General features: G+C 37.4%; 1 protein-coding gene across 7 annotated transcripts in view; it reads right to left on the bottom strand.

Annotated features, from left to right (window-relative positions):
- The window catches only part of LOC147581892 (uncharacterized), a 262965-nt gene that overhangs the window by 86384 nt on the left and 157890 nt on the right, over positions 1-18691 (bottom strand). The window lies entirely within an intron of this gene.

Raw genomic sequence — 18691 nt, 5'->3', positions numbered from 1 at the left:
AGAGTCATATATGCAACTATAATCTGAGCATGGATTGTTCTACTTTTGTATGAATGAGGGTAATTCTTAGTTTTGAGGTAAAGCCCAAACCCTGCAACATGAGGATCTCAAAGATGTATGCAACTAAAAGTGTGCTATTTAAGAGGGTGGAGACAGAATTTATCACCCAAGCTAGGAAATGTTTGAAAGTGAAGGGGGTGCTATCAATAGTCACTTGGCAACAGGAGGTGTAAATTGAGATTGTTCAGGAATACTGGGAGATGCAATAAACATAGCCATAGACCTTTAAGGTATTCTTCAAGATTTAGTACCATGATTTGTAACTTCCCTCTTTTTCCATTTAGGCAATTATTTTTAGATTTGTCTAATCAAAGGTAAAAATCTAGTAGCGAAGTTCTGAATGAAACTTCTTTGATGCTAATTTTCAACCAGTCATCATTTGACAATTTATTTCCTAATATTACGCATATTTTATAGAGTTTCAGTAGGTTTTGTTTCTACCTTCTTTCTTCTTTAATGTAAGAGTTTCTTAGGTGAGATCAGCATTACAAGGAATACTGCTGAAGGATTTAAAAATACTACTATTCATAAACTATTCATACTCATAGTACTGTAACATTTCAAGTCCCTACTATATTATAATCATGTAAATGACTCCAAACTTCTTTCCTTAAAACATGTTCTAGATTTTTAATTCCTTTAGGCTTCAGCTTTTTGTCTTTTTTTAATTTGTAAAGTGTGGCTTCTAGTACCTGTCTCACCTATTTTTAAAGGTTGTTATGAGCATTAAGTCAGGCAATGGATGTGAAACTCTTTGTAAATTATACAAGATATGTAAATTAAAGAGAATTAATTTTGGTGTTACAATAAACCTCTATTTATATGACTATTCACAAGGAAAACTCCCTTAATCTTAATGGGTTTACAAGTCCTTACTCCTTACATCACATTTTGAAGATTTAGCTATTTTTAATTGAAAAAACAACAAGTATATGCACAAAATAAAAATTTCAAACACTATGAAAAGGTATAAATATATTAATTCTTCCTCATCCCAGATTCCTAGTCCTCTACTTCTCTTCCTTGAGGCAATTCCCATTACTAATAACTTGTGAAACTTTCCAGAAATATTCTATGTACATATAAACACCCATGTTCCCTCCCCCCCCTTTTTTTTTTGAGAGAGAGAGAGAGAGAGAGAGCATGTGAGTGGGGAAGATGGGCAGAGGGAGATAGAGAATCTTAAGCAGGCTCAACACTCAGTCTGATACTGAGCTCCATCCCATGACCCTGGGATCAGGACCTGAGTTGAAATCAAGAGTTAGCTGCTCACTCGATTGAGCCACCCAGGTGCGCCATGTATGTTTCCCTTTTAAAAACACATGGAAGTGGGGTGCCTGGGTGGCTCAGTCGGTTAAGCGGCCGACTTCGGCTCAGGTCACGATCTCACAGTCCGTGAGTTCGAGCCCCACATCAGGCTCTAGGCTGATGGCTCAGAGCCTGGAGCCTGCTTCCGATTCTGTGTCTCCCTCTCTCTCTGCCCCTCCCCCGTTCATGCTCTGTCTCTCTCTGTCTCAAAAATAAAACGTTAAAAAAAAAATAAAAAAAAATAAAAAAAAATAAAAACACATGGAAGTCTATTATACACAGTGTGCTTGTATTACTCTTTTTAACCTAAGAGTATGCCTTGAATATTGGCTCACAGCACAGAGATTGACAACTTTTTTTCCCCATAGTTGTGTTGTATTTCATTTTTTGAACTGCCATAGATATTTAATCTGTCTCTTTTTTTGAATCACGTCCTAAGCATTTCTGGTACGAGAGTCCCTGCAGGTAAATAGCCTAGGTTAATAGCTCAAGCTGGATAAATTCCCAACCAGTTCTTATAAAGACTTCACCTTGAGGGGCGCCTGGGTGGCGCAGTCGGTTAAGCGTCCGACTTCAGCCAGGTCACGATCTCACGGTCCGCGAGTTCGAGCCCCGCGTCGGGCTCTGGGCTGATGGCTCAGAGCCTGGAGCCTGTTTCCGATTCTGTGTCTCCCTCTCTCTCTCTGCCCCTCCCCCGTTCATGCTCTGTCTCTCTCTGTCCCCAAAATAAATAAATGTTAAAAAAAAAAAAAAAAAGAAAAAAAAAGACTTCACCTTGAGAAGTATATGGGGGATAAAGGAGATGCTCAGAATCTAGGGCTGATGTCAAAAATAGTGAAGGAAGACTATGATCCTGATTTTCTTATATAATATTTACATTGACCTCTGGAACTTTGAGGCAAAAATAAAGGTGACCCTCTAAAAGGATGTCTCAAGAGTAGATCTTTCGAATATAAGAAGTTTGATATTAGAAAACAATATCTATTTTGTGTTATTTTCTGGAATAAGATTAGTAAGCTATCTGCTAATATTGCCCATGGGAGCAGTATTTTTTAAATTACTTTTCACTTAGTAGGTCATGAAATCAATTTAATGACTCATGCCTTACATTTTGTAAAATGAAAGAATAAAAAGGAAAAATTTAAGAGCATTATAGGTAGTGTTTTATGAAACCTAACAATATTTGCCTCTACATGCATACACACACAATATGTCTAAGTATGCATACACTAAGACATGATTTAAAATATCATTCTGACTCGCTGTAGTAAAAAAAAAAAAAAAAAGATTTGAAAGCCATTGGTTTAGAGAAGCATTATAAAACATTATTGCTGCTAGAAGTCATTTCATATTCACTTTTCACATTCACTTTTCTCTTTACAAACCTGTAAGTTTCTTCCCCACTTTTTAAGCAGTGGTCTAATAAGAAAGAAAGAAATAGTGGTATATGTATAGGGGGGTGGGAAGAATGGTGGTAGGGGGATAGGTTTTTGGATTTATTTGTGCTACAGTAAAAGACCTGAGGTAACACTGTCATCTTTTCAACAAGAGGCTATCATGGAAGTGATGGTGACTTTGCTGAGGATTCAAGATTTCTTTTTGATGGCATGGGTTACTTTGTACCTGACTGAAGATGAACGACCTTAAAATTGGCTCTCAGCAATCATTTTATCCTCTCCACTTAACCTAGGAATTCCTTCCACACCTGCTCACACCACAAATCAGGGAATGCAATAAGGGTTTTGTTTGTTTATAAAATATAAACTTAAAAAAGATTATAAAAAGATAACCTTTAGAGAGTCATACCTACCCATATAAATACATTTTAAATTATTAACTGAAAAGGGATTTCCCAGAAGTCAAAATTGCTTTATGGTTTGTAATGGAAGTTCTGAAAAACTTTGGACCAAAATAGCTAGGAACAATTTTCCTCTCCCTAAAAGGAGCAGGAACAGAATAGAATAGTTCAGTCATAGATGAAAATATCATTGTGTTCTCACAGTGGTCCATTCACTGCTGCTTGCAAGCAAATCCTCTAGAGGATGAAACAAGTCAACAAGATGTTCCCAACCTCCTCCCTCTGCACAGGGACCTTGGGTTCATATGCTAAAAAATAGAAGTCAATTCCTACAGGGCTCTCATATAGCTCAGAAAAACAGTCTAAAGTGTAAAGATCACAATATGTTGGACTCTGTGTGTTTTCTAGTAGTTAGCACAGTCCCAGCTCTGCTGAAACACTGTATTTACAGAGAGCTTTCTCAGAAGGTGCTTCTCTTACTCCCAAGTCCATTATTTTGGGCTTTGCCACTGGCTATATGCCTTCTTCTTTTACCCTTTCCTTCTTTTCCTCCCTAGTAGTTTTCTCTTCAAAGAGATGAAGAAATTGTGGCAAGGAAATGCTTTGTCATTTGCAGAATTTAGTTCCTGGGTGTCTCCCTGTGTGAGGCCCCAGGCAAACCCCACAGTCAGGGACTGCCAGGCTTGAGCTTATATCATGGCCCTTTCCCCCTGCTCCCACCTTTCAGTTGCAACTAGCTGGGACCTAGCTCCGATTCCCTGGTACTTTCCTCACTTGAATCCACTGAATCTTTCCTTCCTATCCCAACTTCATCTCCCTATCTTCAGACCAATCTGAACTGAAGGCAGAAAATACTTAGGCTGTAACAGACCAACACTTGGCACCAAAGCACATTTACTTCTTGTCAATATTATCCGAATATCCCAATTCCAGTAAGCAGACTCTTTTGTCGTCCCCAAATGGCAATCCCCTTTAATCCTTCTAACTGGGCTTCTGCATAGCTTTCTCCTCACATTCTAGTATACTGACCAGAACTGTCCTAGCCCAATCAGCCTAAGATCACCAGCAAACCTGTTGTCTGACACAATGAGGCTTACTGACCCCATGTGAGGAAGGACGCTGTATGTAAGAGCAACCTCCAGTATCTTGGCAAACAAAGAAAAAGAACGAACTATTACAGGATCTTGGGAAAGGGTGAAATTTAGGTGATATTTAAATGAAACAGTGTTTAAGAGGCTCAAAGCAAAGCAGGATTGTGGCTAAAGGATTCATCATCAGGTCGGGAGTGTGAAGTAGACCCAGGCTCTGGTGTCCTTGGAAAGTGCAGGTAAGATGGATGTGGACTGCTTATTCAGAAACCTCTTATCTGAACCTCCGCATCTAGGCTGTAAATTGAGAATGATTCTCTGTGTCCAAGGGCCTCAGACCCCTTAGACAAGAGTGTTTTTTTTTTTAAATTTTATTGATATAATTTTAAACACCAGAGTCTCTAATAATCTATAATTTTAGGGAACAAAGTTTCTCAGAGGTTAATAAAGCAGAAGTAACTCACAGTAGAGGGTTGTTATGTCATTTTACAGTGTCCTTGAGAGTGAGATTTTTTTTTTCCGTTAAGTTTTCAGCTGGCTTTATCTGTGTCTACTCTTTCCAGCCCAAGCTAATTTTTACCTTCTTAGAAGGTATATTTCTGCTAAAACCAAGACTCTGCTTATCTTGCTAGCCTTTTCCCTACTCTCAATGGCTGACTGCTCTTTAAATATTCCCATTCTACATCACCACCTTTGAATAAAAAAATTTTTTTAATGTTTTATTTATTTTTGAGAGAGAGAGACAGAGACAGAGTACAAGTGGGGGAGTGGCAGAGCGAGAGGGAGACATAGAATTCAAAGTAGGCTCCAGGCTCTGAGCTGTCAGCATGGAGACCAACGTGGGGCTTGAACTCATGAACCCTGAGATCATGACCTGAGCCAAAGTCAGACACTTAACTGACTTGGAGCCACCCAGGCACCCCTAAATCACCACCTTTGGACTTTACATCACTCCTATGATTTCTGCTTCTTTTTTGCTGATTACTCTTTGTACCCTGAACACACACTGTTATTTCCTCTTAGTCCCAGTGTTTTGCACACAAATTGCCCCGTTTAAACCCTGCAACATGGCACTTCTCCACTGCCATTTCTCACTGCCTCATGGAGACAGGGAGATCTACGCTCTGTCTCCTCCATTTAGCTATTAGAGGCCTTCAATTGTTTGAGTTCTGGTAGTTAACAGTTCTCATCTCTAACTGAACTTGAGGCCTCTTCTGGAGGTCAAATCGTTGTGCATTAACTTTGTAGATGTTTTCTTCTCAGAAATCTAACTCTAGGTTTCTGAGGTTTGAGTCTTCATTTTTTACGTATGTCTCCTCGCCTTTTTTGGTTTGTCTGAAGAACAGTTAAAAGACTGATGTTTATAACTGGTTCTGGCTTTTATCTTTTGGTACTCAAATTGTCATCAGTCATTATCTGCCAGTTGTTAGGATTGAATTTCATTTTCAAGAAAGTAGTTAAAGAAATGCAGCCATTTTGTTCAGCCAGAGAATCTTATCATAGTCCTCTTTTCCATTCTGACTAGACCCAGGATAAACAAGATAGGAAAACTCCTACAAAAACAATCAGAAAAAAAATCCACATTATGCTTCATGGCTCTACGCTTCAGAAAAAGACTGCCACCTTGAAACAAAATGGCTGTTGATAAGTAAATTTACTCTCAACTTATCAGATAGGTAAGGAATAGTTCAGTAATATTACTGTTGTGAATACATAAATTTAGATAAACATCTTCTTCCTTACCTCTTTTACTTATCTTCAGAGGAGTGTTTGATGGAGAAATGTCCCAATCCAGGATGTCTATAGCTAGAGCTTTGGCAACACCATTGACAACTTTAACTTTTTAGAACTTTGAAATAGTCTTATCCACTTGTAGGTGTTTACAGTATCCACATCAATGCTAATCAAAACCTGGCCAGTGGAGTAGTTACAACGTGTAAACTGTTTTGTTAGACTTTAGAAGGACAGGAATTGAGAATAAGCAATTTATAGCAACGTGACATTGCCATGAAATCCAAGTGTGATCATTTTTCTAGTAATTCATTTTCACTGTATTTATATAAGCATAAATCCAGGAAATATTTGGGAATGGATATTAAGGATGTGGGATAATAGCAGAAGGAACATAAAGTTGAATCAGGCCAAAGTTATTGATATAGGCTAAGCAGAGATTCTACATTTGATATTGCAGTTCAATGAGTTAGAAAGTGCTCTAAGAGTCTGACTTGTTGGTTGATTGAAACATGGACCAAAAGGTGGCAAACCGTGAGTGAATTGGAAATGCCTGACCTCTCTTGATTTGATGTAGAGGAAGGGATTTCAGGGAGATTGAAATTTTAGAGTGGATTTGTCATTTAAGATCTACTTGCCTATACTTGGGAGAATCTAGAAGACATAAATCTCATCAATACTTTGAGAAATACATTTTTTAGGGAAGCCCCAGCATCACTGAAAAGCTCCACGATTGCTCTTATCTATAAGCCAGACCTTACAGTGGGAATCTCAGCTATTCAATTTGAAGCCTAAATGCAATAAAGGTAACTGGATCCCTAAGGTGGCAGGGGCCAAATGGTGGCACTCAACTGCCAAAGGTAAGGTGGGTATGGTTACTGTATTGGACAGCAAAGTCAAAATAGCAACTGGAATTGTCTGACTTGTATAGATGTATGGTATTGGCTAGTTAATCATGGTGCTCCTAGAAGTGAAACTGATGGTGAGCCTAATAAATTCTTTGTCTGTATAAGCAGAAAAATTCTATGTCAAAAGTCTAATTCAAATAATAAAAACAAAGATTTACAGTCCCTCAATCAATTTCCAGACTTGAAACTGTTTATAGATCTAGAACTCCTTGAGGAAGGACCTTAAATACACTACCAGAAACTTATACTGTTGATCTTTCTTCTAACCTTCCCCAAAGGGGCCTATGGCCTTTTACCAGGCCTGTACATCACTGGGGAAAATAAAGCAATGAGATATTGTGGGGACTACAGGACACTGGCTCTAAACTGACACTAATCCTAGGAGACTCAAAATGCCACTGTGGCCCATCAGTCAGAGAAGGGGCTAATGGAGGTCAGGTGAACAATTAGCTCCGGTCCATCTCATAGTGGGTCCACTAGGTCCTCAAACTCATTCTCTGATTATATCCCCAGTTGCAAAATGAGTAACTGGAGTAAACATACTAACAGATGGCAGAATCCCCACACTGGTTTCCTAACCTGTAGAGTGAGGGCTTTTATAGTGAGAAAGTCCAGTGGAAGCATTAGAACTGACTCTACTTAGGAAAATAGTAAATCAAAAGTGATACTGAATCTCTGGAAGATTACAGAGGTTAGTGCCACCATCACAGACTTGAAAGATGCAAGGGCGGTGATTCCCACCACATCCCTATGCAACTATGAAGTTGGTGGTGACTCCAACTTCAGCTGCTATACCAGATGTGGTTTTATACCAGATGCGGTTTCATTGCTTGTGCAGATTAACACATCTGCTGGTACTTGGTATGCAGCACCAATCTGGCAAATGCCTTTATCTCCATCTCTATCCATAAAAACCACCAGAAGCAGTTTACTTTCAGCTTGCAAAGCAGTAATACACCTTCACTTTTTATCTTCACTATACCTATCAACTTTCCAGCCCTATGTCATAATTTACTTTGTAGGAATTTTTATTGCTTATGCCTTCTAGAAGACTTCACATTGGTCTATTACGCTGATGCAACTCATGAGATTCTGCTGACTGGACTAAGTAGAAACGACTCTAGATTTACTGGTAATATATTTGCATGTTAGAAAGTGAGACATAAATCTTACTAAAATTCAGGGGCCTTTTACTTCTGTGGACTTTCTGGGGGTTCAGTGGTATGAGGCATGTTGAGATATCCCTTCTAAGATGAAAGGTAAACTGTTGAATCTGGCCCTTCCTACAACTAAGAAAGAGGCACAAGGTGCAATGGGCCTTTTTGGATTTTGGAGACAATGTATTTAATTTTGGGGAGTGTTACTCTTGTCCATTTATTGAGTGACCCAAAAGCTGCTTGTTTGACTGTGGTCCAAGAGAAGAGAAGGCTCTGCAACAGGTCCAGGTGCTGTGCAAGATGCTCTGCCACTTGGTCCAAATGATCCAGCAGATCCAAAGGTACGTGAAGTTTCAATGGCAGATAGGGATGATGTTTGGAGCCTTTGGGAGGCCCCTACAGGTGAGTTGCATCATAGACCTTTAGGATTTTGAAGCAAAGTCCTGACATCATCTGCAGGTAAGTACTCTCCTGTTGAGAAACAGCTCCTGGCCTGCTACTGAGCCTTTGTAGAGATTGAACACTTGACCATGCGTTACCATGTTACCACATGACATTAGCTTCCTATCATGAACTAGGTGTTACCTGACTCATGAAGCTATAAAGTTAGGCATGCACAGTGATACTTCATCATCAAATGAAAGTGGTATATATGTGACTGGCTTGATAGAGTGGTAAAATGGTCTTTTGAAGACTTAGTACAATGCCAGCCAGGTGGCAATAAGTTGCACTTGGGCAAAGTTCCACAGAAAGCTGCATGTGCTCTGAATCAGTATCCAATATATGGTGCGGTTTCTACTGTAGGATTCATGAGTCTAGGAATCATGGAAGTAGAAATTGGAGTGGCACCATTCACTATTGTCTCTAGTGATCCACTGGCAAAATTTTTGCTTCCTGTAACTGTGACTTTATGCTTTGCTGATCTGGAGGTCTTAGTTCTAGAGGGAGGAATGTTTCCACCAAAGAGACACAACAATTATTCCATTGGACTGGAAGTTAATATTTCTGCCTGGCCTCTTAGAGCTTCTCATGCCTCTGAAACAGCAGGTAACAAGAGAGTTATGGTATTGGCTGGGTGACTGATTATGATACCAAGGTGAAATTGAACTACTACCCCATAATGGAGGTAAGGGAGACTATGTCTGGAATACAGGAGATCTGTTAGGGTGTCTCTTAGTATTACCATGCCCTGTGATTAAGGTCAATGGAGAACTAGAACTACCCAATCGAGACAAACTATAAAAGACAAGTATCAGATCTTTCTTTCTCTGACATATCTCGCTTAGCATAATGTGCTCAAAGTCTATCTATGTTCTCAAAAACGGGAGGACAAGCCAGTCACATTCCTTTTTCATGGCTGAATAATATTTCATTGTGTATATGGAATCTTTTCCACATCTTTTTTATCCATTCATTCACGATGGGCATTTGGGTTGTTTCCGTATCTTAGCTATTATGAATAATGCTGTGATAAACATGGAAGTGCATATATCTTTTCAAAATCCTGTTTTGAATTCCTCTGGGTATATACCCAGAAGAGGAATTGCTGGATAGTACAGTAGCTCTGTTTTTAATTTTTTGAGAAATCTCCATATTATTTTCCATAGTGGTTGGGCCAACTTACATTCCCATTAACAATGTATAGGGGTTAACTTTTCACCACATTCTTGCCAGCACCTGTTATCTCTTGTCTTATTAGATGGTGTCAGTGAAGGTTTTCACACATTTCTATCATGACTGCTACTGGTCTGTCATTGACAATAAGATGCATCTTAAAAGGCTTATTTTCAGATTCAGCTACTCTTTTCCAGGAAAACCTTTTTCCTTTTGCAAACTAAGAGTTGACTATTTTGCAGTTTTTTCATTGGTTGGCTCGTGGAGAGTTGTAAAAAGGAAGTCCCAAGTAGGACAACTTGGAGAACTGATGCTATGGTCTATTCTAAGCATCATTTAAGATTGGCAAAGAAAAATGAGGGACATGATGTACTCAGTGCTATCCGTTTTTATTCTACTAGCAATTTTCTCCAAGATCAGAACATTCTGAGGTCTCCAGATTGGAAAAGAATCAATTTCTGCAGCAGACTAAAATCAACCTTTTTCAAATAACTAAGTTGTGGTATTGTTAAATTCCCAAAGTCTCCAAATAGCAAGATGCAATTTTCAACTGTTCTCACAAATAGGAAAATTAAATTTTTTTTTATCCACTCCCAAACCTCAATACAAAGAATTAATTTAACTACCATTATGGAGAAGAGAAGTATTTTTAAAAACTCAAAAAATTCTGGTGTAAAAATATTACAAGCACTTGTTTACTTAAGATTAGAATGGCGAAACTGCATCAGGAACTCAGAGGAGCTGACCTTAACGATCACATTCAATATTAATTTTCTAAAAAAAGAATATTTATCTAAAAGACTATATATATATACACACACACACACACACACACACTTACATATATATACATATGTATGTATATACGCACTTACCTAAAGACATAAAACAAATGTACAACTTTAACAAAATTTACAAAGCAAATGTGTATGTAGCTACCAAGTTACAAAACAATACTGCTTAGCTCCTCAGGAGCTTCTCCCACACCTCTTCCCCACCTCTATCCCCTTCCTGCTCCCAAAGGCAGCTCTCATCCTAATTATGTAATCACTTCCCTGCTTTTATGCATTCTAAAATACTATCATTATAGTTTTGCCTACTTTCAAACATTATATAAATGATATCATACAATATGGCTTCTTCTGTTTTTGTATTCTTTAACTCAACATTGTTTTTCATTATACATATTAGTATATATCTTGTTTTTGTTTTTTTCATCCCCCCCACCCCAAACCCCTCCAGCAACCCTCAGTTTGTTCTCTGTATTTAAGAGTTTCTTATGGTTTGTCCCTCTCCCTGTTTTTATATTATTTTTCTTTCCCTTTCCTTATGTTCATATGTTTTGTATCTTAAATTCCACGTATGAGTGAAATCATATATTTGTCTTTTTCTGACTAATTTCGCTTAGCATAATACACTTTAGTTCCATCCATGTTGTTGCAAATGCTAAGATTTCATTCTTTTTGATCTCTGAATAATATTCCACTGTATGTATATACCACATCTTCTTTATCCATTCATCAGTCAATGGACATTTGGGCTCTTTCCATACTTTGGCTATTGTTGATAGCACAGCTATAAATATTGGAGTGCATGTGCCCCTTTGAAACAGCACTCCTGTATCCTTTGGATAAATACCTAGTAGTACAATTGCTGGGTCGTAGGGTAGTTCTATGTTTAATTTTTTGAGGAACATCCATACTGTTTTCCAGAGTGGCTGCACCAGTTTGCATTCCCATCAGCAGTGCAAAAAGTTCCTCTTTCTCTGCATCCTTGCCAATATCTGTTGTTGCCTGAGGTGTCAATGTTAGCCATTCTGACAGGGGTGAGCTGGTATCTCATTGTGGTTTTGATTTGAAAGAATTGCCTACTCTTCCTCTAAATCTGTGCTGCACCATGTGGTAGCCACTAGCCATGTGTTAACTGAGCATTTAAAGTTAAATTAATTAAAATTAAATAAGAGTAAACACTCAGTTCCACACTTCCTTTGGCCACATTTTAAGCTCAGTAGCCATGTACAGCTACTGGGTACCACACTGAACCATCTAAATATAGAACATTTCCATGATCCCAGAAAAGTTCCTCCAGGGCCCAAACTATAACTTATTCATTTTATGTCTCATGCCCACCACAGTACCTGACACAACAGGCTTTTGACAAATGTTTCCTGAACTAGAGGAGGTTTACAGTCCAGTGGTGAAAACAGAAAACACAACATGCTATTAAATGAGGTTTCAAAGGCTGAGAACATTACAATAGGGGCTGATATAATAGTTCCCTAACATCCTAAAGATGTGAAGAGGCAGCTCATCTATGTAATGCAGACCTAGAGACTATGAAACAAGATGACCCACTTCCAGCTTATAAGGGAGAGAGAGGAGAGGAAAGGAGAGATTTTTTTCTGGAGAGAGTTGCAATACACTTGCATTACCCCTACTCCCTAATCACAAGGTAAAGGGGGGATAAGGAGACAGTTGCTTTCTCCTCAAAATATCCAAGTGAGAAAAGTATTAAGAAGACCATTTAAACAGCTTGCTGGTGGAAACTAAAGACTTCAAAAGTACATAAAATCCCTGCTCTGTCATTTGTTGACTATGGGACACTGGGCAAGCTACCTAACCTCTTGAAATTTCAGTTTCTTCATTTGTAATTTTGAATAATGAGAGTGCTTATTTCATAGGGTTAATGTAAGAATTAAATGAGTGAACCAATGCAAGGACCCATAATAACAGCTTATTTAATTTTATTTGAGTTGGATGTTCTGGTTCACAAATTCCTTTTACTGCATATCTTTCAACATATTTTTTTTTCAATGTTTATTTATTTTTGACGGGGGGGGGGGGGGCGGGGAGGGAGACAGAGCATGAGTAGGGGAGGGGCAGAGAGAGAGGGAGACACAGAATCTGAAGCAGGCTCCAGGCTCCGAGCTGTCAGCAGAGCCCGACGTGGGGCTCGAACTCACAGACCACGAGATCATGACCTGAGCTGAAGTTGGATGCTCAGCCAACTGAGTCACCCAGGTGCCCCTCTTTGAACATATTCTTAAGCTCAGAAGCTTTTAGCAGACAAGCAGAAAATCTAGCTATCCACTAACCATGTGTGCTCTTTCTTCTACAATGGGGAGAGTTGTCTCTGGGAGGCACTTGTCCAGCTCAAGACCACATCCTCTGCACTTTTGCATTCAGATATGGCCATATCATTCATTATCATGAATGGAGTAAATTCCACTGATGGAATGTGAGTGAAAATGATATGTAATAATTCTAGGCAGTATTTTCCTTTTTTTCTTCCTTTACATATTCTACCTTATCCACTGCTGTTTTGCCTTAGGTAGCAGACAACTGAGTTATTAATTATTTTAAGCTAATGGTAGGCTATTATTTTATTATTTTTTTTCCTTTTAGCTTCAATCCCCACACTCTATCTCTTCTCCATTCCTCATATTCTGCAGGCAGCTGAAATCTCATATTTTGCTGTATGTCTTTTAACGTAAGGATAACTTAGAAAACTCTGTTGTGTTGTTTTGGGTATGTGTTTTTTGAATTCATACAAAAAAATATGGTGCTAGAAGTCTTTTTAATACATATGTATAGATTAAGGAACTGTATTATCTATCAGAGCCTATTAATTCTTTAAGATGTGATGTTATATTGTATTAATACTTTGCATGTGTTTTTTTTATTGGTAGAATCTAAGGTAGTTGCCAGTGCCTAGAACAGTTTCTAACACAAAGAAAATATAAAAATCAACAGCTGAGCAAATGTTTGACAAATATACAAATGCAAACTTAAAAAACCTAATTGTTTCAAAGAACAAAACACTAATGTGAAAAGATATATTCACCCCTATGTTTACCGCAGCATTATTTATAATTGTCAAATTATGGAAGAAGCCCAAGTGTCCACTGATAGATGAATGGATAAAGAAGCTGTGGTGTATATGGACACATACATACAGACACATAGATGCATGATGGAATACTACTCAGCCATAAAAAAGAATGAAATCTTGTTATTTGCAATAATATGGATGGATCTAGAGAAGAAATGCTAAGTTGAAATAAGTCAGTCAGAGAAAGACAAATGCCATTAAATTTCACTCATACATGGAATTTAAGAAACAAAAGAAATGAACAAAGAAAAAAAGAGACCATCCAAAAAACAGACTCTTAACTATAGAGAACAAACTGATGGTACCAGAGGGGAAGTGGGTTGGGGGATGGGTGAAATAGGTGAAGAGGATTAAGAGTACACTTACCATGATGAGCACTGAGTAATGGATAAAATGTTGAATCACTATATTGTACACTTAAAACTAATATAACACTGAATGTTAACTATATTGGAATTTTAAAAAAGTTTCATTTTTTCCCCAGAAAATAACCTTACTTTACCTAAATTACATGTTTTAAAATGAAAACAAGATACTAATTCATAAGAATATTGCCTGGAGAAAGATGCCACACTATTTAGTGTGTTTTATTTCACCCATTTAAATTCAAAACTATAATATCACATGAGTAAGGAAGAAGCGATAATTGTAATCTTTAATTTATGTATCTTATCAGGACATCTTATTGAATGCTCATTGTGTTGAGTTTGCATTTTAATAAATATAATTCACATACAATAAAATGATCTATTCCATCTGCACTTCATACACTTAAATTGTATAGACTGTCCTTTAAATTTTATTTTTATTTTTATTTTTATTTTAGAGAAAGAGAGACACAGTGTGAGCAGGGGAGAGGGCAAAGAGAGAGAATCTTAAGCAGGGTCTACGTTCAGCACAGAGCCCAATGTGGGCTCACTCCCATGAACCTAGGATCATGATCTGAGCCAAAATCAAGGGTCAGATTCTCAACTGACTGAGCCACCCAGGAGCCCTCTACTTTAAATTATTAAGTAATGTTTCTAATAATCATAATTTTGTAATTTTTATAATGTTACCCTTTAATTATAAAAAATCTGAGTTTAGTATTGATAACATAAAATAAGGAAACAGATTTCCTAGACAATAAAACATTTGATAACCCTATGCATGCTGGAGGCCTGGTTAAGTATCAGGCATAATTTTTTTCCATAACTTTTTAGAATGGAAAATTTCAAAATATATAAAATTAGAGAAATAGTATAATATAATTATTGTCCATACTTAGCTTCAGGGGTGATTAATTCATGGAAAAGTTGGTTTCATCTGTTTCCCTACCCACTTATCATCTTTCACTTATTTTGAAGCAAATTCTAGACATCATAGTATCTCAGTATCTTTAAGTTAAGAATGCTTAAATACAATAGTCCCATTATCATGCTAATAATAATAGTTCTTTAAAATCATAAAATTTCAAGTCAGTGTTCACATCTCCAATTTTTTAATAAATTTCATATTTTCCAGCATGTTTTTTGGAATTAGGATACAAATAAAATTAATACATTATTACACATGGTGGTTGCTATGTCTCTTAGGTCTATTTGAATCTACAGGTTTCTCTCTCTTGCTCTCTTAACTTGAATTTAGTTGTTGATGAAATCAGGGTGTTTGTCCTATAAATGTTCCCAGTCGGGGTTCTGCTGACTGAGTCTGCAATTTGATTTGGGTTTGCAAAGTGATGGTGTTCTAATTATATCCTTCCTTCTTCATTCATGTCTATAAAGAGAAACTTCCTCATCTGTTACTCAGTGGCATAGTTCATAAAGAAACACAGAATAAATGTTTAATTATCTTCTTTTATATAAAGTTTTAAAATAATGAATTTTGTAGTGATCAGGATGAGAAATTAAGAAAACAATGCCTCTCACAATTGCATCAAAATGATTAAAACACCTAGGAATAAATTTAAGCAAAAGGGCGAAAGACCTGTACTTGAAAACTATAGAATGTTTATGAAAGAAATTGAAGATGACACAAATAAATGGAAAGACACACTATATTCATGAAATGAAATAATTAATATTGTTAAAATGTCCATGGTGCTCAAAAAAAATCTACAGATTCAATGCAAACCCTATCAAAATATCGATGGCATTTTTCACAGAACTAGAACAAATAACTTAAAATTTGTATGGAACCAAAAATACCCTGAATAGCCAAAGTAATCTTGAGAAAGAAGAACAAAGCTGGGGTTATCATATGTCTCTCTGATGTCAAACTATATTACAAAGTTATAGCAATTAAAACAGTATGGTACTTGCACAAAACCAAACACATAGATCAATGGAACAGAATAGAATTTAGAAATAAACCCCATGCTTATGCAGTCAATTAATCTTCAACGGAACAGCTAAAATACAAAAGAATGAAACTTTCTTATACCATATAAAAAATAAACTCAAAGTGGATTAAATACATGCAAGACTAGAAATCATAAAAATCCAAGAAAACATAGGTAGTATGAGACATCAGTCTTAGCAATATTTTTTGGATCTGTCTCATTATACAAGGGCAAGAAAAACAAAAGTAAACAAGTGGGACTACATAAAACTAAAAAAAAAAAAACAAAAAAAACTTTTGCATAGAGAAGGAAAGCAATAAAACATAAGGCTTCCCTCTGAATGGGAGATATTTGCAAATAATGTATCTATTAAGGGTTAATATCCAAAATATGTAAAGATATATGAACAATTATTTTCACTGCAGCATTATTTATAATAGCCAAGTATGGAAGCAACCTTAGTGTTCATCAATAGATGAATGGATAAAGATGTATATACACAATGGAAGATGTATATACACAATGGAATATTACTCAGCAATAAAAAACAATGAAATCTTGTCATTTCCCCGAACATGGATGCAGCTAGAGGGAATTATGCTAAGTGAAAAGAATCAAAGAAAGGCAAATATATTATTTCACTTATATGTGACTCTAAAAAATAAAACAAACAAAACAGAAATAGACTCATAGATACAGAGAACAATCTGGAAGTTACCAGGGGGAATGGGTTACAGGGACAAAATAGAGGAAGGGGACTAAAAGGTACACACTTCCAGTTATAAAAGATAGGACATGGAGAAACAATGTATAACATAGGGAATATAATTAATAATACGTAGTAATTTTGTATGGGGGCCAATGGTAGCTAGATTATAGCGATCACTTCATAATGTATATAAATGTTGAATTACTATACTGTACACCTGAAACTAATATAATATTGTATGTCAACTACACTTCTGTTAAAAAAAATAATGAATTTGTTAGCATCTTCCAGTGTTGGGCAATTAGGAGTTTTTTGTATTGCTTTGATTTTGGTATTGTTACGAATGCTTCCTTCTGCTTACTCATGCATAGGGCTTGCTTTGGCAGAACATGTACTGCTTACTCCTGCATAGATAACGTAGGTCTTGTGGTAGTTGGCAGTTTGTCCTCAGCCACTTTGTTTGGAGTTTGTGGGTATAACCTATCATGTAGTGTTGTAACCGGTCTCCAAAATGGCCTGAACCTTTCCTCTGTTCCCTGCACATTCATTCTGATCCTCACACCAAAAGGCACAGACTTTTTCTCCTTCTGAATCTGGGATGGCCCTGTGACTGATCTGGCCATAGAATATAGAGAGTGATATTTTGGGCAGCTCTTGGACCCCAGCCACCATGTGAGAAGGCCAAGCCACAAAAAGAGGCCATGTAAAGGAGAACTGAAGTGTTCAGAATAAGAGTTTCAGCTGAACTCCCGGAAGACAACCATATGAGCGAGTTATCTTGAATTCTAAAACAATGTCCTATAACATCCTCCACCAAAATCTTCCCAGGATCAACTCTGACATATGATTAAAAGGTTCTTATATGATAGACCTCAGTCAAGACCCATGAAACCACCTGGGAGTGTAACTGAGAACCAGAACAGAACATTGGGAATTTATAGCTTCCTCATATTAAGTCTGGTCTTCTAATCAACCTTATATCAAAGTAGACTCCTTTCTCCTCATTTTCTGCCCCCTCCCACCTCACTGAGTTCACAATGAATAAGTTGAGAATTCATATATTTGACATTTGTTTTCTGGATAAAGTTGCATACCCCAATTCTCTAGAACCAGCTTGGTAGGAGTATCAACTAACACTTCCAACAGCCAGGGGTGTCTGAGTGGTTCAGTCAGTTAAAGCGTCTGACTTTGCTCAGGTCATGATCTCACTCAGGTCATGTTCTTGCAGCTCGTGAGTTTGAGCCCTACATCGGGCTCTCTGCTGTCAGCGCAGAACCTGCTTCAGATCCTCTATCCCCCTCTCTCTCTGCCCCTCCCTGCTCATTCTCTCTCTCTCTCTCTCACTCAAAAATAAACATTAAAGAAAACTTCCAAAAGTCATCAACATGTTCAAAAAATTAGAGTGAGTCACACAAACTAATAGATTGGCCCATTTTAAAGCAATCTATTAAGTTATTCATAAAAGTCTTTATTGAGTATTTATTATGACTCAGGAACCTAGGTATTAGGGTCCTGGATATACACCAGTAAACAAAGCAAATATCTCCACTCTTGAGGAAGTTAAATTTTGGTAACTTATATTCTTTAAATAGTTGTTCAGTGATCATCCCATTGTTACTTAAGCATTCTCTTTGGGAGGTGCCAACTCACTTCCAGCTCCCTCCAACAATCTTCAGTACTCCCCTGAAGCGTCCTGGCAATTACTATTTTATCTGTTTCACTACATTTTCAGTAATGGTAGAGTCTCCTGGAACTTGATTTTTCCATATGCCACCCATCTAGGCTTCCCTTTATCCAATTCTGATTTCAAAGAGTCACCAGAGTTATTTTTTATAACCATTTTTTAATGTTTATTTTTGAGAGAGAGACAGAGAGAGAGCGAGCGAGCGAGCAGGGGAGGGGCAGAGGGAGAGGGAGACAGAGAATCCAAAGAAGGCTCCAGGCTCAGAGCTGTCAGCACAGAGCCCAATGCAGGGCTTGAACTCATGAACTGCGAACTGCGAGATCATGACCTCAAAGTCGGATGCTTAACTGATTGAGCCACGAAGGAGCCCCAGAGTCACCAGAGTTAAATCCAAAATGTGGCAAGAAGTTGGAGGGAATAATG

This window comes from Puma concolor, chromosome B1 (assembly GCF_028749965.1).
Source record: "Puma concolor isolate L17-30 chromosome B1, mPumCon1.1.hap2, whole genome shotgun sequence".
Taxonomy (NCBI): domain Eukaryota; kingdom Metazoa; phylum Chordata; class Mammalia; order Carnivora; family Felidae; genus Puma; species Puma concolor.
This window is presented reverse-complemented; position numbering and strand designations above follow the sequence as displayed.